The sequence below is a fragment of the Narcine bancroftii genome, chromosome 1, assembly GCF_036971445.1.
Source record: "Narcine bancroftii isolate sNarBan1 chromosome 1, sNarBan1.hap1, whole genome shotgun sequence".
NCBI classification, from domain to species: domain Eukaryota; kingdom Metazoa; phylum Chordata; class Chondrichthyes; order Torpediniformes; family Narcinidae; genus Narcine; species Narcine bancroftii.
Window position 1 is genome coordinate 118,105,736 of NC_091469.1, and position 22,750 is coordinate 118,128,485.

The window sequence follows — 22,750 nt, forward strand, 5'->3', positions numbered from 1 at the left end:
AAATTCTTCAAAGAGTTAAAGAAAATAATAAGGAAATTTTTATGGAGAGGGGGGAAACCGAGGATAGCACTAGATAAATTAACAGAATGGTATAAACAAGGAGGCTTACAATTGCCAAACTTCAAAAATTATTATAGAGCCGCACAATTAAGGTACCTATCAGATTTTTATCAAACAAGGGAAAAACCAGACTGGACGAGACTAGAATTAGATAAAATAGGGGAAAAGATACCTGAACACATATTATATAAATGGGACGAAAAATTGGTACAACATAGAACTTCTCCAGTATTACACCATCTCCTCAATATATGGAAGAAGATTCATGTAGAAAGAAATAAAACAAATTATCAAATACCAAAACTAATATTGACGCAAAATAAGCTACTCCCTTTTACAATGGACAACCTTTCTTTTAGAAAATGGGGAAAAAAAGGGATTAAAAGAATAGAAAATTGTTTTTCAGGAAGTAGATTCTTATCCTTTGAACAAATGAGAGATAAGTACAATATAACTGGAGATACAGCGCTGGCATATTACCAACTGAGATCCTACTTGAAAGATAAATTAGGAAGCAATTTGAGTTTACCAGAGGGAAGTAACCTTGAATATGTGATTACAGATACAATGTTAATCAAAAGATTTATAACAAATATGTATATTAAACTGCAAGAAAAGGAGAATGAGGAAACAAATGGTAAAACTAAACAAAAATGGGAACAAGATTTAAATATAAAGATAAAAAAGGAAACATGGGAGAAATTATGTTCTGGAACGATGAGAAATACAATAAATACGAGGCTGCGTAGGATACAATATAATTGGTTACACAGACTATACATTACACCGCAAAAGTTAAATAAATGGGACCCAACAGTATCTGATAGATGTTTTCGATGTAAAAAAGAAAGGGGAACAACAATTCATGTAATCTGGACATGTGAGAGAGTAGAAAAATTTTGGGATGATCTCAATCAGATATTAAATAAAATAACAGAAAATAATATACCAAAGAATCCAGAGATCTTTCTCCTAAGTAACATAAAAAATAAAGAATTTGGAATTGACTTGGAAGATGCACAAAAAAGATTTGTTAAGATAGCCCTAGCCGTAGCAAAAAAATGTATTATGTCAACCTGGAAATTGGAAGATAATTTGAAAATACAACAATGGTATATAGAAATGAATAAATGTATTCCATTAGAAAAAATAACATATAGTTTAAGAAATAATATTGAAATATTCGAAATAATATTGAAATATGGGAGCCTTACATTAAATACAATAGCGAAAACCTACCGGGGACAAACATTACCTAAGTTGATGGAAGGAGAAGGAAAGAAAAGAATGGACTCTGTAGAATTTCTGGTGTATTTTTGTTGAATGACAACATTGTCTGACTGAATTAATGCAACCTAGATTGTATACCTAAAATGGATGAGAGTGGGGGGTGTGGGGGGGGTGGCTTGGGAGGAGGGAGAGGGGGGAGAAAAAGTCACTGTAAATGTGTGAAAAAGAAAAAGTGTATATCATGGCTATTGTGATTTATGGTGTGAAAAATAAAAAATTTTAAAAAAAAGTCTATCCCTTTTATAAAGCTTTTAACTATCTGCCTTACTATAGAAAAAACATAGAAAAAACATAGAAGATAGGAGCAGGAGTAGGTCATTCGACCCTTCGAGCCTGCTCTGCCATTCAACGAGATCATGGCTGATCTTAAAGTTCAGTACCCCGTCCCCGCCTTCTCTCCGTAACCTTTAATACCCTTATACTGAAGAAATAGATCTAATTCCCTCTTAAATATATTTAATGAAGCTGCCTCCACTGCCCTCTGTGGCAATGAATTCCACAGATTCACCACCCTCTGGGTAACGAAATTCCTCCTCATCTCGGTCCTAAATGGTTTGCCTATTATCCTCAAACCATGGCCCCGGGTTCTGGATTTTCCCATCATTGGAAACATCCCATCTGCATCCATTCTGTCCAGTCCTGCCAGAATTTTATATGTCTCTATGAGATTCCCTCTCAATCTTCTAAACTCCAGGGAGTACAATCCCAATTTGCGCAATCTTTCCTCATAAGTCATTCCTGCCATTCCAGGTATCAGCCTGGTGAATTGCCTCTGCACTCCCTCCATTGCAAGAACATCCTTCCTTAGATAAGGTGACCAAAACTGCACACAATACTCCAGGTGTGGTCTCACCAAGGCCCTGTACAGCTGCAGTAAGGTATCCTTGTTCCTATACTCAAACCCTCTTGATATGAAGGCCAACATACCATTTGCCTTTTTAACTGCCTTCTGTACCTGCATGCTCGCCTTCAGAGACTGATGTACAAGTACCCCTAGGTCTCTCTGCACTTCCCCATCTCTTAATCTATTGCCATTCAAATAGTAATCTGCCCTCCGGTTTGTATTACCAAAGTGGATAACCTCACATTTATCCACATTGTAGTGCATTTGCTATGTATCTGCCCAGTCCCTCAATTTATCCAAATCACACTGAAGCTTCCTGACCCCCTCTTCCGTGCACACAACCCCTCCTAGCTTAGTGTCATCTGCAAATTTGGAGATATTACATCCAATCTCCTCATCCAGATCATTAATGTAAATTGTGAACAGCTGGGGTCCCAGTACAGATCCCTGTGGAACCCCACTGGTCACCGCCTGCCACTCAGAAAACGAGCCATTTATCCCAACTCTGTCTTCTACCTCCCAGCCAGTTCTCAATCCACATCAATACTTTTCCCCCAATCCCATGAGCCTTGATTTTGGAAGCCAGTCATTTATGCGGGACCTTATTGAAGGCCTTTTGGAAGTCCAGGTACACCACATCCTCTGGCTCTCCCCCATCTATTTTACCTGTCACCATCTCAAAGAATTCCAATAGATTTGTCAAGCACGATTTACCTTTTGTAAATCCACATTGACTCCGTCCAATCCCTTCTCTGCTAGTCATATGCTCCGCTATTACATCCTTAATAATGGATTCCATCATTTTGCCCACTACTGATGTAAGGCTCACAGGCCGACAATTCATGCTTTTTCTCTACCCCCAATATCTCTATCTCCCAATAACGTTGCTTGGAAGGCTCTCCTGTATTAAAATGAATGTGCTGCCTAGAGTACAATATTTTTCAAAGTTTGCCTGATCCTATACCTCAGAGATTCTTTCAAAATCTTAATAAATGAATCATGGGGTTTCTGTGGAAAGGTAAGCTTTCCACAGTCTCTATTGATAAATTAACTCGGAATTATGAATTGGGAGGATTAATGCTCCCGGATTTCAGAAAATATTTTTGGGCAACCCAATTGATGTGTATCACCTCCCTCTTTGACAGAGGACATGAGTCTTCACTGTTAAAATTGGAGATACATAAGGGTGGTGAGAGGATAACAGAAATCATATATAAATAAACGGAATTCTAAATTATTATCTAGCCCTATCGAAGCCCTCCTATTAAAACATATAATTACAATAGGGAATAAAATTAATGATAAAATTGGGGATGGTGTGGGGGGGGGGGGGGTGTGTCCTTTCACCAAAAACACTCCATGCTCAAAATATGTTAATTCCATTAACGATTCATAATAAAATCCTGGACACTTGGTCCCAGAGAGGGGTCAAGTGTATTGAGGATTGTTATGAGCAGAGACAATTTATGATATTTGAGCAAATTAGGAATAAATATGGAGTTTTAAATACAACTTTTTTCTGCTATCCTCTGTTAGGATCTTATTTAAGGAACAAATTAGGTCCAACACTAACCTTACTGCATTGTAGTGAAATAGAGACTCTGGTTCAAAAGGGGAGCACTAAAAATTTATTTCAAAAATATATTCCTTATATCGGGTGGGAACCCCTAAACAAGGGCTTGATAAATCTAGACAAAGGTCGGAATCAGTTTTTGGTATTGAAATTGATCTATTTTGCTGGTCCAACTTGTGTCTCCATTGACACCCATACTGGACAGTCAGAGTGATTATGAAAAAAGGACTAAAATGTAGGATTTCATATATTGACTGCTCAATAATAAAATCTAAAGTTAGGCAGAGCTATTGCACTATTCTCTCTTAATCTTTGCAGGAAAGCTTTATTAAGATGATGTAGCCGAATCAAGTAAGTAAAAACTGATTTAGGAACAAAAATTGAAATAGATTGAAAAATGTATAAAAATTTAGTTAATATATTCATTTTAATAGAATTCATACAGCCTACTAAAGTTATGAATAAAGGAGACCATTGGGTCAGGGAATGTTTCACTTGTTTAAACATAGCAAGATTATTCTCCTTAAAAAGATATTTATAATTCTTTGTAATTGTAATACCAATGTAGGTAAGGTGATTTTTAATAATCTTAAAAGGCGAGCCATCATACATTGCTGCAGGAGAGTTCAATGGAACAAGTTAACTTTTATGTACATTCAATTTATATCCTGAAGATTGACTGAATTTTGAAAGTAATGACATCATATAGGGGAGAGAAGCAACTGGATTTGAAATGAAAAGTAGGAGATCATCTGCATGAAGATGAACCTTATGTTCAATCCTTTTCCTCCATATCCCCAAGATGTCTGTGCACTCACAAAATGCAATTGGCAATGGTTCAATCGCCAGATGAAATAATAAGGGACTTAACAGGCATCCTTGATAAGTGCCACGCTGCAGATTAAAAGGTTGAGATTAAGTTAGTAAGAATTGTGGCAATTGGTCATGAATACAATATTTTAACCCATGTAATAAAATCAGTACCACAATTATAGTTTTCAAGGGTTGTAAACAGATATGTCCATTCTATATGATCAAAAGCTCTTTCTGCATCTAATGAAAGAATACACTAAGAATATTCCCAGAGGCCAACTGCATAATATTCATTAAGTGACATATTAAAATAGAAATAATCATTTTAATAAACCCCATCTGATCTTCAAAAATAACTGATGGTAAAATGTTTTCCATCCTATTGGCTAAACATTCAGTAAAGCGATCGGTTTATAAGAGAAACATTCAGTTGTGTCTGTACCTTCACAATTAAAGGTATACAATTAAAGCCTCATTGAACGAGTCTGGAAGTTTACCCTGTTTCAATGAATCTGCAAACACCACATTCAAGTGAGATGTGAGCAATTGGGAAAATTATTTTTAAAAATTCCACAGGAAACCCATCTAGTCCAGGGTCCTTTCCAGATTGTAATTAGGAAAGAACAACCATTATTTCCTCTTGCGAGATAGGTTCATCTGTCGGATTTGACTATCTGAAGAAATCTTGGGGATGTTCAATTTTGTCCAGATTTTTGTTATCAAATTACCACCATTTGTACCTTCATAAAAATGTAGCATTTATCTCCAAATGATCTGAAGTCATAAAACCATTATCTTTATGAATCTTTGTAATATATTTATTAGCGCCAATTCCTTTCAAATAGTTAGCTAAAAACTTACCAGATTTATCACCATGAATGTAAAATTGACTTTTAGATTTCAATAGATGGCATTTAACTGGATATGTTGAGAGAAGATCAAATTTAGTTTTAAATTCAATCTTTTTTTGTAAACATGAGTTTTTAGTTTGAGCATATTGTTAATCTAACTATTTAATTTGTGTAGTTAACTCAGATCTTTCTTTATTAGTCTTCCTTTTTTATTAACAGTATACAAAATTATTTGCCCCCAAAGAAAAGCCTTCAAAGTATCTCATATAGCTAGACGAGATATCTCTGAGGAAAGATTAGTATCAAAGAAAATAACTACCTGTTCTTAAATAAATTTAACAGTCTTTACCTGATAATAGCACTGAATTAAAATGCCAATGTCTTTTTATCTTAAGGAAACTTAGGAAGAATCAGTAACATTGTTACAGGGGCATAATCAGATATTACAATCATGTGGTATTCAATAAATGAGCTAGTGGAATTAAATGATTATCAATAAAAAAAGTAATCAATAAGTGTGTAAGTGTGATGAACTTGGGAAAAGAAAGAGTATCTCTATTAGTAGGATTTTTAAAAATTGCAAGACATCTGAAATCCCTTAGTCTGATTTAAAAAAAGTGTATTAATGAGGCAGATTTGTTTAATGTATCCAGGTTAGAAGATAAACAATCTAGGATAGGGTTTAACCAGCAGTTGAAATCCCCACCTAGAGTAAGCAAATATAAATTTAAATCCGGCAAGGAAGTTAAAAAAAAATCAAAAAACCCTGAGAGCATCAATTTTGCAAAAACCACCAGTTTATCATGTAATTTCCCTGAAACAATAACAAAACAGCCATTAGGATCTGAAACAACATTATGTACACTAAAAGGAATATTCTAATTAATGAGAATTGATACACCTCTAGATTAAGCTTGAAAGGAAGAATGATGTTACTGCTCTTTCCATCAGGTGTAAAACATCACTGCCCGCATATGTGTCTCCTGTAAAAATATAATTGCAGTTTTAAATGTGAGGGCACTTTCCTTCATTTTACTGGATAATATAGGCCTCTTAGATTCTACCTCAGGAACTTAATAGGATTAGTCACGATCAATCAGTTATAAAAAGTAAACACCGACAGTAAAGCTAATTTCAGAGATTCCAATGCACATGTGCAAGGCAGAGTTTGTGCATCATGTACAACAACCTCCAGCCTGCAGATAGCCTTATTAAACCAGGGAGTATGACTTGGAACCAAGACAACCACAACAAAAAAGCCAAAACACCCATAAACCCACCCCCATTCTTCTCCAGTCTCACTCCCAAAGGCTGTTGAATAGGCCAACAGCGTGCTAGTTAAATCTAGAATCTCCATTACCTTCCAGTTGACATAAGGTATTCTTGCTCTAAACCAGAATAACAACAATTCCCCACAGCTGCTCATAACAATAAGCTATGTTTAGTCTAAATTACAGTGTAGGTCAGACAAAGGATTAAAAATTTCTCAAAATCTTCTTTTAAATTTATTCCAAAATATACAAAATAAAATTATTTATCCCGTTTTCGTAAAGCAATCCTTATCATAAATACAGTCAAAACATATCAAATTCTTTTCCTTGAAATTCAAACTATTCCTGATGACAATGCTTTCCTGTACAAACCTTAAAAAAACAAATGAATGAATGTTGAAAATTCACTCATTGGTTCAAAAACAGCTATTGAATTAGCTATTCAGTAACTGGAGCGGGAAGGCTATGTATATATTCCTGAGCTTCCTCCACTGAACCAAACCATTTCTTATTCCCATTGGAAGAGAGATCTGAGTCTTGCCGGAAACAGCAGTGATGGCTTACATCCACGATTGTACAGCTCTGACATAACTTCCCTGTAGATAGAACACTGCTTCAGAACTTCAGGAGAATAATCTTCAACAATTCTAAATTGTTGGCCTTGATAGTGCAGTGTACCTTTCTGATGGGCTTCACGAATCAACACTTTCTTTTTGTTTTGATAATGATGTAGGTGTATAACCACCAAACATGGTTTTTGCCCTGGTTTAGGCTTGGGCAATAGTGAGCAATGTGCTCTGTCAAGCCCCGGTGGTGTCAGAAGGATAACTTTCCCAAATACCATTACCGGCAACTCATTAAAATTTGGCAAGTGTATGAGTTGTAGTATTTTCAGCCAAGCCTGCAATACGCAGGTTTTGTCTTCTACTTTGACTTTCCAGATCAATTACTCTTGTCGTTAACTTCTTGTTGTTATCTTCCAGGTGTTTGACCCGATGTTTTAAATCCTTGAAAGTAGATTCTACTGAGATTAATCGTTCAGCCTGTTCTCTAGTAGAAAGACAGACCTGTGTAAGTCGATTCTCCAGTGCCAAGAGCTTATCTTCTAGAAGTTTAAACTCTGCACCAATAAATGTTTGGTTTTATTTCCAAGAACTTTGGAGAAGCCCTCAATAATCTGGTTTGGCTGTAGATCAGCTGGAATTTCTTGTTTCTTTCCATTTTTTTCCAATCTTTCCACCTCTTGTAGCTATTTCAAATGCATAATATGAAATTTGACACCACTTCAAAAGTTTAAAAAGGTGAACGGGAAGAAAGTACGCTGAAGGTATGGAGCTGTGAAGGAGACGTCTACTCCGTGTCGCACTCTAACCAGAAGTCAGATATTTGATACAAGTGAAAAAGCATTTTGAAGAAATAGCATCTTTAATGTGTTCCAATTATAGTGGAATAAAAAAAAACCCACAATATTTAATGGATGGCATTTATGAAGTCTTTCTTGAAATGTCAAATGCTGCCGTCTACTGCAAATAGTGTTTTTCAATGATGCTACTGCTCCAGTGTCAATATATTGACAATAATATTGGCAGTTTGACCAGCAGCTCTTAAAAGAGCTTCTGCATCACCACCAAACACATACTGTTACAAGTGTTCTGTTCAACAATGCAGTACAGAGGATACTGAACAGACAATACAAATAAGAGAAGGTACTGATATGAGACTGTGTCAAAGATACTGGTGGAAGCAAAGGAAGAAAGATCAACTTTTTGTAATGAACTCCTGTATTTAAGTATTTTGAAGTCTTGCTGAAACTGAATATTGGCTGATGTGATGAGCTGGCATCTTGTCATGGAGGCTTATGCTCTCAGAGTTTTGAGATCAGTCTGCTGAAGTTGTGAGTGGTTCTTTAAATAGCAATGTTACATACCAAACATGACAAATAAAATGTGGTTTTGCTGGAAGTACTGAATGACTTACTAAGCTTGGGCAGCAAGGAACCACATTCTAAACTACAAAAACTCTGCCTTCATTAGCAGGTTTGATTTTGGTTCTTAGAGAGCAAAGTGCAGCATGTTCAGAAAGGATCAGGGTGGGGATCGGATAGATTAGAGTGATTATGTCAAATGGAAGTATTGAGACAGTCAATATTGTGTCAGCGGTTAACTATGAATAAATTGAGAGGAGAGAGGCTGGAACAAAGAATCCAGTTAGATCCAGAATTATAAAGTTGGGGGAGAGACTCCAGTCTATTCATATCTATTTTGTGGCAACTGGAATTGCAGTGGACATGATGAAATAACCACACAAGGTGTTTCTAGAGTAAATCAAACATATTTACTCTTCATCACCCAAACAACCTTTTAAAAGCCAGAATCATGTGTTCAACACACGCTGACATTATCATGCACTGATATCACATGGCTGGTTCAATGCCTCCTGGGAGTTGTAGTGCTGCCATAGCACCACTACACTCCACCACCCCCACCACCCCGCCCCCCAGAACTGCCAGAAAATTTTGTCTGTCTTTTTGTCCTCTGTGACGTACTGTTGGTTGCTGCAGTGGGGAAGACTTGTCCACATGTGCTGGTTTAAGCCTGTCAAAAGTGAAAGACTGTGGCTTCCCTCTAATGTCCAAAATACAGGTCGACCTAGTTTGTCTGAGTATCCTATAAGGACCTTCGTAGGGTGCCTGTAAAGGTTGACCAAGTGTTCCTCTTCGGATGAAGGCATATTCACAGTTTTTGAGGTCTTCAGGCTCAAAAGAAGAGTGTTCTCCACGTGACCATGGTGGTATAGGGGTCAATTTTCATACTGTCTCCCTTAACCTGGTCAGCAGTTTCTTAGGATCATCGCTGGAGTTGGAAAGGTAGGGAACGAACCACCCTGGAACCCATCAATGGTGCGCCATACATGAGATCCGCATATGAAGCTTGGATTTGTTCTAGTGCCCAGTAATACCCAGGACAGCTCATCAGCCAAGTTTGGGCCCTCTAACCAAGGCTGATTTGAGATGTCAATTAAATCTTTCCACCATTCCATTAGCCTGGGGATGATAGGCATTTGTATAATTAATTGATATACTAAGCAAGCGAGACAAGGCCGTCCACAGCGAGGAAGTAAATTGTGGCCCTCTATATCTGAAGTAACATGTGCCAGTAAACCAAAACGAGACACCCAGGAACTGACAAACGCCCGAGCACAAGTGTCTGTAGTAGCATCTACCATAGGCACAGTCTCGGGTCACTGCGTAAATCTGTCTATTACAGTAAAAAGATAACAGTATCCTCTTGAAGCAGGAAGTGAACCAACAATGTCCACGTGGACCTGAGCAAAATGCTGAGTAACTGCTGGGAAGGACTGCAGTGATGCCTTAATATGCCGCCGAACTTTTGCTTTCTGGCAGGCAACGCAGTACTTCGCCATTTGTGTAACATCTTTTTTAAAATTGTGCCACACAAACCTGTTCGAAACCATACGGACGGCCAATCTAATTGATGGATGTGAGAGACCATGCACAGAGTCGAACACTTGACATTTCCCTGATGCCAAAATGTGATAGTACAGATTCTATCACCAATGTGTATATGTACATATGTACAGATTGTAGTGTAGGATGACTGTGATTGGCTGAGAGTGTAGACACACCTACTGGCAAGTCTTAAAGGATTGCTCCTAGCCAGACCAGGTCATTCTGGACTGGTCGACCTACTTGTGATATGCTCCAGTCTTTTAGTTAATAAAAGCCTTGGTTTGGATCAACAAGTCTTTGGTTCTTTCGACACGCATTACACAGAACTACGGGGCGTGGGTGTCCCGTTGATATATCACAGAGGAGTAGTTTGTCATTAACTCAAAACTGGACATCTTGCAATTGCAAGTTCGTGATTGCAGTCCAAAAAACATTCGTCTCATGGTCATGTTCTTGGGCTGCGGCCAAACTGTGTAGTCAATACCTTGATTGACAAATGAAACCTCGAGTGGAGCAGAGCGGGAATGTGCATCAGCTTCTGCATTGTCTTTTCTGGAAATATGTAGTATTTTTGTGGAAAATTCTGAAATGAATGATAATTGCCGTTGTTGTCGAGCTAACCTTGAAAATGCAAATGTTAAGGGCTTGTGGTCAGTATACAAATTAAAATCTCTACCCTACAAAAAATAACAGAGGTGTCAAATAGACAAGTAAATGGCCAAAAGCTCCTTATCAAAAGCACTGCATTTCTTCTCTGTTTCATGAAGATGGTTTCCATTGCCTGTTGACATATTGATGAAATGCACCTCCTACAGCCATATTGGAAGTGTCTGTAGAAAGGGCAGTGACTGGATTTAAACCTGGGTAGCTGAGCATAGTGGGATGAGTCAGCAAATCTTTCATCTTCAAGAAGGCATTGTTTCCCTCTTCAGTCCAATGGATGGTTCTACCCATCAGCCTGTTGGAACCACAGTTCAGGCTCAGCTTCACAGCAAGTTGAAGGTGAAGTGCAGGGCTATAAGTGTCTGCCAGAGGAATAGTTTGAAAAGTAGTTCCATCTATTAGCCGACACCCTTGAAAGTCAACAAGGAATAAATGAGCCTGAAGAAAATCTGCACCAAGCAAAGGTTGGGATACTCCTGCTATAATGAATAGCCAAGTGTAGAGATGATTCTCAAACTTGTCATTCATAGTGTTTCCAGACATTAAATCAAAAAGAGTTTTCATTACATGAGCTGTTCCCAGAAGAAACCGATGGTCAAAAATTACCATTCTCAAGAATTCCTGCAGGCCTTTTAACTGTAGCAGGTCTTGAATACTTGGTAATGGCCTCAACTTTGGATGGCTGTGGAGAGATGCCTTCCTGAGTAATCCTATTCAATAATTTCTTGTCCAAAAATGCATTTATCCAGATTGATGATCAGTCCAAACTTTTGTAGATGAATAAAAAGTGTACGAAGATATTCCAAATGCTCTTCCTGGCCACTAAAATTTTGTCGAGATAAATGAAGACATTGGTCATACCATGTCCTAGAGCATCAAACACCCATTGAAATGATTGAGAGGCATTCTTTAATCTGATTAGCATTTGTAAAAATTTGAACCACCCAAACAGAGTAATTATTGTGTTTTTGGAATGTTTTCTGGCTCTACTGGTACTTGGTGATTGCCGCGCATCAAGTTTATTTTGGAAACGATCTTTACTGCATGTAAATTAGCCGAGAAATTCTAAATATGAGGTATCAGATAATGATCCAGAATGGTGGCATCGTTAAGCCACCTGTAATCTCCACAAGGCCACCAACCTCCATTGTGTTTTAGGACCATATGGAGATGCCCAAGGACTATTGGACCTATGAATTATGCCTAGTTCCTCCATCTTAGCAAACTCTTCCTTAGCTTCTCTGGAGACAAGAGGCATGCTTTAGCATGGATAAGAGGCCCCTTAGTTCAAATGTGATGGGTAACATTGTGCTTTGCAATGGAGGCAGAAAATTGTAGAGTAGTAATCTCAGGGAAATCTTCCAACAGCTTGGAGAATTCATTTACTGGTTTACTTAATGTTTGAAGGTGCAAAGCAGGGCTATAATTGTCTGCCAGAGGAATAGTTTGAAAAGTAGTTCCATCTATTAGTCGACACCCTTGAAAGTCGACAAGGAATGAATGAGCCTGAAGAAAAATCTGCACCAAGCAAAGGTCGGGATACTACTGCTATAATGAATAGCCAAGTGTAGAGATGATCTCAAACTTGACATTCATCTTCCTAGTGCCAAAGGTTGGAATGTTGGAACTGTTAACTGCTCGTAGTTGCAGGTCCAGGGCAGGATGATGTGTGTCAAGACCGGTGGGTGGAAATACACAAACTTCTGAACCCGTATCCACCAGAAATTTTTGCTGGGACTACTGGTCCCAGGTTTCTTGCCATCCGCTGGAGCCCTTACTGGGAGTTCTCCTGGGCGTTTCCCGCAAATGGGCAGGGTGGAAGGCACTTGTGGGCATTTACTCCCCAATGCCTGTGGTGATAACACCAAGACAAGGTATCCACAGGCTGCTTGCTTGTCTTGGGGCGTTGCCTGCTTGTAGGGAGTGATGTGCTAAGAGCACTAGAGTGTGACGTGGGGTCAATATCAGAGGGGTTGGTTGTGCAGACTTGTCTTTCCTTGCTGTGCTTTTTAGCCAGTCATAGAATGTCTGCCTCTGCTGCTACAGCCATTGGGTTTTCAAATGAACACTTGGATAACAGGAGCTTAATATCATCTGGCATTTGCTCTAAAAAGTGCTGCTCAAATAACATATTAGGCCTTTTGCCAGCTACCAGGTTTTGAAGGGGCGCAGTCTCCCAACCCATCAAAATGTAATAGTTTGTTTGCCCTTTCCCTATGGGACATACCATATACTCATAATAAAAGTGCTTTTAAAGCATCATACTTGCTGGTATGTGTTGGATCCTGTAGGAAGTCGCCGACCTTCTTGCTGTCGGCCTGGCCAGGGCACTGAAAAGATGGTAATAACAATTGGGGTCCAATTCGACTTTGTGAAGGTGAAATTGTGTTTCAGCCTGTTGGAACCACAGTTCAGGCTCAGCAACGGCTGCAGAGTCTATGTTTGTCCAAAAGTACGTTTTTGGACTCATCGGGGCCACCAATTGTGGCCACTGGAATCGCAGTGGGCATGACAAAATAACCACACGAGGCATTTCTAGAGTAAATCAAATGGATTTACTCTTCATCACCTATCTGTAGCCACAATAAGGGGAACGATAGGCTTTATTGTACTAGAGACTGCTGGCCCGGGTCCAGGCTAGGAAAATGAGCGGGAAGGAGAGAGGACTTGACCTTTATGGCTCAGGGTCACAATGGGCAGGACCAGTTAGGAGTCAAGGACAGGAAGACACCCGGAGGGAGGGCCAGTCAGTGCACATAATCATATCTCCACACCACGCAACCTTTTAAAAGTCAGAATCACGCACTTGACACACACTGCCATCACGCACTGATGTCACACGCCACAGCACCACTACAATTTCATCATTAATAGGATTCCATGCAGGTCTTAAAAGCTAAGAAGAACTTTTAGAAATTTTAAAAGTTAAAAATTTAATCCTATTTTTTGTAAATACGGGCACCAAATTTATAAAAATATTTTATATTTTTTCCTGAAATTGTATGTAATTTTCTCAAGGGGAATACAACTGTGCATTTTGGCATTCCATCATTCCAAACTAAGGTCTGAGTCAGAGTTCCAAGCAACTGCAATACATTTTCTAGCCACTGCTAATGTAATTTTAACAAATTTTATTTGGTGTTTAGTTAATTTTGACTTAGGTCTTATCCTTAAAATGTTACCTAATAAAAATAATTATGGATTTTGTGGAAATTGGACTCCTGTAATTTGTTCTAAAAAATTTCCTAATTCCAGCCAGCAGTTTCTTACTTTATCACAAGACCATGTTGAATGTAAAAAAAGTTCCCACCTCTTCGCCACATCTAAAACATTGATCTAATAAACCTGGTTTCAATTTATTTAATTTTTTGTGGCGGGAAGCACAACTGATGTAAAAAAAATTAATATTGTACCAGACTATATCTTACATTTATTGTATTAGTCATACAGTCTCGATATAAATCATCCCAATTCTTCTCATCTATTATCACATTTAAATCTGACTCCCATCTTTGTCTAGATTTATGAATCCACAGTTTAGCTCTCCCCATTTGAAATAAATGATAAATTATATTGCTACACTTTGGTATATACATTATTGAACCCAGCTTATCCCTTAAATATGCTCTAATTTGAAAATAGCAAAATACTGTATTATTATGAATACCAAATTTATTCTTAAGTTGTTCAAATGAAATCAATTGCCCTTGCTCATAACAATCTTCAATGTTTCTGATCCTTTTACAAGACCAAATTTAATAAATTTTATTATTAAATTTGGATGGAAATTAGGGTAGAAGGTAGAAAAGAGAATGTATGTGAGGGTCATTCTCTGAAATGCATATATTTTAATGCAAGAAGCATAGTGAACAAGGAAGATGAGCTTAGAGCATGGACAGATACTTGGGGTCACGATATTGTGGCAATTAGTGAGACCTGGCTACAAGAGGGGCAAGACTGGCAACTTAACGTTCCAGGATACATTTGCTTTAGATGTGATAGATCAGGGGGTAAAAAAGGGGCAGGAGTTGCTCTGCTTGTTAGGGAGGACATTACTGCCATGAGGTGGCAAGATGGTCTGGAGGGATCATCCAGTGAGGCTGTTTGGGTGGAATTGAGGGGTGAAGGAGGCATGAGAGTGCTAATAGGGGTATATTACAGACCACCAAATGGGTCAAGAAAACTAGAGGAACAAATGTGTAGAGAGATAACGTATATGTGTGAGAATCATAAGGTAATGATCATGGGAGATTTTAACTTCCCTCACATTGATTGGGATACCCATACAGTTAGAGGGCTGGATGGGCTAGAGTTCATTAAATGTGTTCAAGATTGTTTTCTAAATCAATTAGTAGAAGATCCGACTCAGGACAGGGTAATACTGGATCTCCTGTTAAGGAATGAGCTAGGTCAGGTATCAGACATTAATGTTGGAGATCCAATTGGGTCTAGTGATCATAATTCTGTTAGTTTTAAGGTAGTTTTATGGAAGAGCAAGGAGGGGCCTAAAGTTGAGGTTCTGGATTGGAGAAGAGCAAATTTCGAAGGAATAAGAAGGGATATGGGGAGTATGGAGTGGGACAGGATATTTTCAGGTGAGGGTGTAAATGAAAAATGGAGGATATTCAAAAAATAAATTTTGAGGGTACAGAGTAGTTATGTCCCAGTGAGGATCAAAGGAAAGGCTGGAAGTCATAGGGAGGCTTGGTTTTCGAGGAATATTGGAAATTTGGTTAGGAGAAAAAGGGAGGTGTACAAGAGGTATAAAGAACAGGGAGCTGACAATTTGAAGGAGGACTACAAGGAGCTTAAAAGAAATCTTAAGAAAGAAATTAGAAAGGCCAAAAAAAGGCATGAAGAGGCTTTGGCAGACAGAGTAAAAATAAATCCAAAGGGTTTCTATAAGTACATTAAAAGTAAAAGATTAGTGAGGGATAAAATTGGACCCCTTGTAGACAGCGAGGGTAGGCTGAGTGAGAAGTCAGAGGAAATGGGGGAAATTTTGAATGATTTCTTTGCCTCGGTATTCACTAGGGAAAAAAAATATTGAACCAGTTAAGGTAAAGAAAAATAGTGGGGAGATAATGAAGCATATAAGGATAACCGAGGAGGCAGTGATGACTGTGTTGAAAAAGATAAAGGTGGATAAATCTCCGGGACCGGACAAAATATTCCCAAGAACACTCAGGGAGGCTAGTGGACAGATAGTGGGGCAATTAACAGAGATATTTAGGATGTCACTGGCCATGGGGGTAGTGCCAAAGGATTGGAGGGAGGCGCATGTGGTTCTGCTGTTTAAGAAAGGGTCTAAATGTAAACCTGGGAATTATAGGCCCGTGAGTCTGACGTCTGTGGTGGGCAAGTTGATGGAAAGTGTTCTGAGGGATGGTATTTACAAATATTTGGAGGTACAGGGATTGCTAGGGAGTAATCAGGATGGTTTTGTCAGGGGTAGATCATGCTTGACAAACCTGATTGAGTTTTTCGAGGGGGTTACAAAAAAGGTTATAGAAAGCTGTGGATGTTGTCTATTTAGACTTTAGTAAAGCTTTTGATAAAGTTCCCCACAGGAGGTTAGGAAAAAAGGTGGAGGCATTAGGTATAAATGAGGAGGTAGTGAAATGGATTCAGCAATGGTTGGATGGGAGGTGTCAGAGAGTAGTGGTAGAAAATTGTTTGTCCAATTGGAGGCCGGTGACTAGTGGAGTTCCTCAGGGATTGGTCCTGGTCCACTATTGTTTGTTATATATATTAACGATCTGGAAGTAGGGGTGGAGAATTGGATAAGCAAGTTTGCGGATGATACAAAGATTGGTGGTGTTGTGGACAGTGAGGAAGATTACCGTAGATTAAAAGGTGATTTAGGAAGGCTGGAGGTGTGGGCTGAGAAATGGCTGATGGAATTTAATACAGATGAGTGTGAGGTGTTACATTTTGGAAAGACAAATCTAAATAGGTCATACGCATTAAATGGTAGGCTATTGAGATGTGCAGAGCAACAAAGGGATTTAGGAGTGATGGTAAATAATACCCTCGAGGCTAATGCTCAGGTAGATGGTGTGGTGAAGAAGGCATTTAGAATGTTGGCCTTCATAAATCGGAGTATTGAATTCAAGAGTAGGGAGGTTATGATGAATTTGTACAAGGCATTGGTGAGGCCAAATTTGGAGTACTGTGTACAGTTTTGGTCACCAAATTATAGAAAAGATATAAACAAAATAGAGAGAGTGCAGAGAAGGTTCACGAGAATGTTGACAGGATTTCAACATTTGAGTTACAGGGAAAGGTTGTGCAGACTGGGGCTTTTTTCTCTGGAGCGTAGAAGATTGAGAGGGGACTTGATAGAGGTGTTTAAGATTTTAAAAGGAACAGACAGAGTAAACGTGGATAGGCTTTTTCAATTAAGAGTGGGGGAGATTCAAACTAGAGGGCATGGTTTAAGACTAAAGGGGGAAAATTATAAGGGGAACATGAGGGGAAATTTCTTTACGCAAAGGGTGGTAGGGATGTGGAATGAGCTTCCGACAGACGTGGTCGAGGCGGGATCATTGGTTACATTTAAGGAAAGACTGGATAGTTACATGGATAGGAGAGGACTGGAGGGGTATGGACCGGGTGCTGGTCAGTGGGACTAGGAGGGTGGGGATTTGTTACGGCATGGACTAGTAGGGCCGAACTGGCCTGTTCTGTGTTGTAAGTGGTTATATGGTTAATGTACAAGGTATAAGTCTGTTATGAGTAACGGAGTTTTAAAAGAAATATTAGTCTTTATTCCAATGTCTTTATTTGTATTGTGTGCCAAATTTTAATCAAATGTTTCAATAAAGGAGTTTTTCTTTCAGCAGTGATTAATTTCTCATCCTATTTATAGATAAAATCTTCTGCTTTTTCTCTCCTATTTTATCTAATTCTACTTTTATCCAAGGAGATTTTTCTTCCTCTTTAAAGAAAGAGGTAAGAAATTTTATTTGGACTGCTCTCCGTTAATTTTTCCATAGAGATTCTGGACATTTTACCTCTCCATAATTTTTTTAAAATGCGTTTATTTAATATTTGAAAGAATTTTGGTCTCCAGTCTTGAATGAGGACTCCTGGCCAAAGAAATAAAGAGCAAAGCAAATATAGCAGAATAGTTCAAAATCATATTGGACCCAAAATTATGGGAATACCTCCTTCAGGCTGATTGTAACAGCTGAAGGAGGTTGCTCACTACCACCTCCTCTTGGATGGAGAATGAACATTGACTTTGCTACTTATGCTCAGATCATTAAAAAATGAATTAAAATAACATAATATTTCTCTATGAATTGGCTTTTCCCATTTTTCTTTTAAGGATATGTTTCAAATTACATTCCTGAGATTATCACAAGCTGCCACAAAGTCCAGTGACGATATCAGCTAAAAAATTTAAATGCTGTGTGAGCTAGGTCTGGATCTGGAGACCAGTCAGAGTGTTTGGGCTCTATGCCAAGAAACACATCTGACAGATCTTAAATAGATACAGAAGCCAGGGAAATAAATAAGCTTGCTTCCTTCTCAAACTGTAACAACTGGCTGAAAATTAAAAAATAATCCCTGTTCTTAATTATATTCTTACTAGTCTATCTCTCTGTATCTATATAGTTTCAATGTTTGTTTATTCGTTGAATGGGATCAGAGCATTATTAAGAGCCAGTATTTTTAACCCACCCCTAAATGCCCTTGAATTAAGTTGATTGCTTGACTTTCAGAGGGCATTGGAGAGTCAATCATAAATGAATAGTGTTTTGTCTTCACATATCTCTTTGCATGAATACAAAATTACCAAAAACAAATTATGACTCATTCCATTTTTTAGGGTTTTTTTTAGTGAAGAACCCATTTGAAATATTATGCAAAGCATTCTACACCTATTTAATAGAAATTTTCAACACTATGCTATGGAGCAATGTTATCCAGTGTAATAACAAATATACCATCCTTAATCACATAAGTAGCCTCGACACAAGCATTATAATACAGGGAAATTATGGATCTAAGTAAGATGTGCCTTTACTTGTTATTATGTTTGAAATGTAATTTTAATAAAATACAGTATCATTCTCTGACAATGGCATAAGTTCACTCTTATTCCAATTCACATTATAACCAGATAACTTCCCATATTGTAACAATTTTTCCTGTAAGACCTTCAAAGACTCTTTTGGGTCAGTCAAATATACTAGTATATCATCTGCAAATAAACTTATCTTATATTCCATCAAACCTGATTTAATCCCATTTACATTCCTTTCCTGTCTTATTCATTGCGCTAAAGGTTAAATCACCAATGCAAACAATGCGGGTGATAAAGGGCACCCCCGTCTGGTAGATTTCTCATTATTAAAAGATTCATTTAAGACTCCATTAGTCACAACTCTAGCTTTAGGTTGTTTATTTATTGCCACATTCCAACTTATAAACATTGACCCAAACCAAAATTTCTCAAATACCTTAAATTTAAAAAAAAAACCCACTCCATCCTATCAAAAGCTTTTTCGGCATCCAATGATAAGACCACTGGTGAGTTGGATTCTTTCAAGAAATATTTATTAAACTAATTAATTTAACCACATTATCCACAGAATATCTGCCCTTAATAAAACAGATCTGATCAATATGAATCAACTTTGGCAAATACTGCATGAGTCTATTTGACAAGATCTTAGTCAGAATTTTATAGTCAACATTCAATAACGAAATTGGCCTATAAAAGCCCAAATTCAAAGGGTCTTTATCTCTTTTAAGGATCACTGTAATAATTGGTTGTGAAAATGATTCCAGAACAGATTGTGCATCTGAAACTTATTGTAAAACTTCCTCAAAGATTGGAAGTACTAAATGTTGAAACTTTTTATAAAATTCCACAATAAACCCATCTTCTCCCGGAGATGGACCATTCAGCATTGAATTCAAAAATGACTTAATTTCTCTCAAAGCAATTGGTTTCTCCAACTGGTCCCTAGTCCAATCATTCAACATTGGTAACTTCTTTCTTTGGCTTGGCTTCGCAGATGAAGATTTATGGAGGGGTAATGTCCATGTTAGCTGCAGGCTTGTTTGTGGCTGACAAGTCCGATGTGGGACAGGCAGACATGGTTGCAGCAGTTGCAAGGGAAAATTGGTTGGTTGGGGTTGGGTGTTGAGTTTTTCCTCCTTTGTCTTTTGTCAGTGAGGTGGGCTCTGCGGTCTTCTTCAAAGGAGGTTGCTGCCCGCCGAACTGTGAGGCGCCAAGATGCACAGTTTGAGGCGATATCAGCCCACTGGCGGTGCCACATTGGTAACTGTAATCTACTTAAAAACTCCTCTATTTTATTCTCATCTTGTCTTACTTTGGAAGTGTATAATTTTTTTATAAAATTCTTTAAACTGTTTATTAATATCTTGTGGCCAATAAGACACTTCTGAATTTTTCTTAACTGCTTTTATCATTCTAGACATTTGCTCAGCTTTCAATTGCCATGCCAATACTTTATGGGTTTTTTCCCCTTAACTCATAATATTTCTAAGTAGTAAGCTGTTCAACGCTATAAGTTTGTAACGTATTATATGTCAATTTCATAGAATCCAATTTAATTTTCTTCTCTTTATTCACTTTATCGTTCTGTAACTTTTTTTCCAAAACACTAATATCTTGTTTCAACTTATCTATTTTGGCTAAATTCTGTTTTTTCAATTTAACTGTAAAACTAATAATCTGTCCCCTTAAAAATGCTTTAAACGTGTCCCATGGTATAAACTTGCTGCTCACCGAATCCCTGTTTATATCAAAACACTGTTGAATTTGTTTCATAATAAATTTACAAAATTCCTCATTTTTCAACAATGAAGAATTAAATCTCCAAAGATAAGAAGGACCCATCTTATCTACTCCCACATATGTCAACAAGACTGAAGAATGGTCAGACAAAATCCTAGATTTATATTCAATCAACACTACATTATGCAGTAATTGAGTCAACTTAAAAAAATTAAATTCATCTTCCTCCATACGTCAATTAAATTAAAGTCCATCTTTTTAGCCATCTTTTTCCTCAGCTTTACATTGCCTGTCTTATCCATCAATGGATCCAAACAACAATTAAAATCACCTCCTATCATAATGTGATCCTTAGCATCAGTCAGATTAAGCAAAACATCCTGAAAAACATCTCATCATCTACATTTTGTGCATAAATATTTACCAATGTCCAAGATTCTGAAGAAATTTTACAATTAGCTATCAAAACCCTTCCAATTGCCTCATATACTGACTCCAAAGTGAAAGATAAGTTCTTATGAATTAAAATTGCAACCCCTCTAGCTTTCAAATTAAAAGCATACATAACCTGTCCTACCCAATCTCTTTTCAATTTTTGATGTTCGCTGTCCATTAAATGTTTTTTTTGCAAAACAATGCAATATCAGCCTTAAACTTCTTAATACAATTTAATACTTTCTTACATTTAATCTGATTATTGAGTCCATTTGCATTAAATGTAGCAAATTTCATATTAGCAATCTACTCTATCTTCACCATAGTCTATGCAACTGGATCTCCATCTCAACAAATAGAAACAACTCTTCTCCTCAAAGAATAAGAAAAAGAAATACATATATCAATAAAAAGACCAAAAAAATTCACCCCAACCCCCAACCCCCCTCTCTAAAGTACCAAGTACTACTTCCCAAAAACACAGGTAGTGTCCCAAGCCACTAAGCCAGTGACAGTTTCGGCTGAGCTACAATCTGATTACATCTCCCCCAGATAGATTAGCCACAATATAAAAGTTCACATTTCAAGTATGATAAGCTTCTTCCAATTGTTTGTTCACTTGGTCATCATCCATCAAGACTTCTTCAGAATTTCTCGATTCCTTCTGCTGCGACTCTTCCAGTTAATCTTTCTTCCCCTTTTTTTCCCCCTTCTGAGATTTATCCCTATTACCATTCTTTTTCATTTGAGGTGGTGAAGACCGATCTTTCTTAAGATCCGGCAAAGATTTTGCAAAGTCCAAAGCTTCTCTATCATCATTGAAAAAGTGAGAGTCATATTCACCATAAAAACATTCAGTACCACAGTAAATCTAAAAGCAAATTTAAAACCTTTAAAACCTTTAAAACCTTTCTGCCAAAGAACCGCTTTCTTTATGTCTTTTAATAATATTTTGACTAAGATCCGCATAAAAGAATACTCTTCTGTTTTGAACCATCAGAAGACCTTCATGTTGCCTTTCATTCTGAACTGCCAATCTCAAAATTAACTCTCTATCTTGGTATCCTAGGCACCTGATCAAAACAGATCAAGGTTGTTGAAAAGGCATTGTTTTTTTTCTCAAAGCTCTATGTGCTCTGTCCAATTCCAACCCTTCCAGAAACATTTCAGCCCCCAACACATCCGGTATCCATTTCCGGAAGAATTTAACCGGCTCCAACCCTTCAAAATCTTCAGGTAACCCCACAATCTTCACATTATTCTTATGACTCTGATTCTCCAGTGTATCAATTTTCTTCAATAAATCCATTTTCTCAATTCTCCATCCCGTGAAAGAGTCATTGTACATATCAAATTTTTCTTGATAATGTCCAATAGTTTTAACACAATTCTCTAAATTGTCATCCATCTTCTTAACTTTTTCTTGAACTTTGTCCACTACTTTTGCATAATTCACCACTTCAGCTTTAACAGTGGAAATAATATTGTCCATAACATTAGCCAGTTCAATATTGACAAAGGTAAAGCCGATTGAAATTTGCTGTGACATTATTTGAAACTGGCTTTCAAAATAGTCTTTATATTTAGTAAAGTGCCTATCCTGACCAGTCTCAGATCTTCCATACATTTCCTCTTCTTGATCACTGATCAGCTCTTCTTCAGAGCTAATTTCTTGCTGCTGCTCCTCTCTCCCTTCTCTGGTC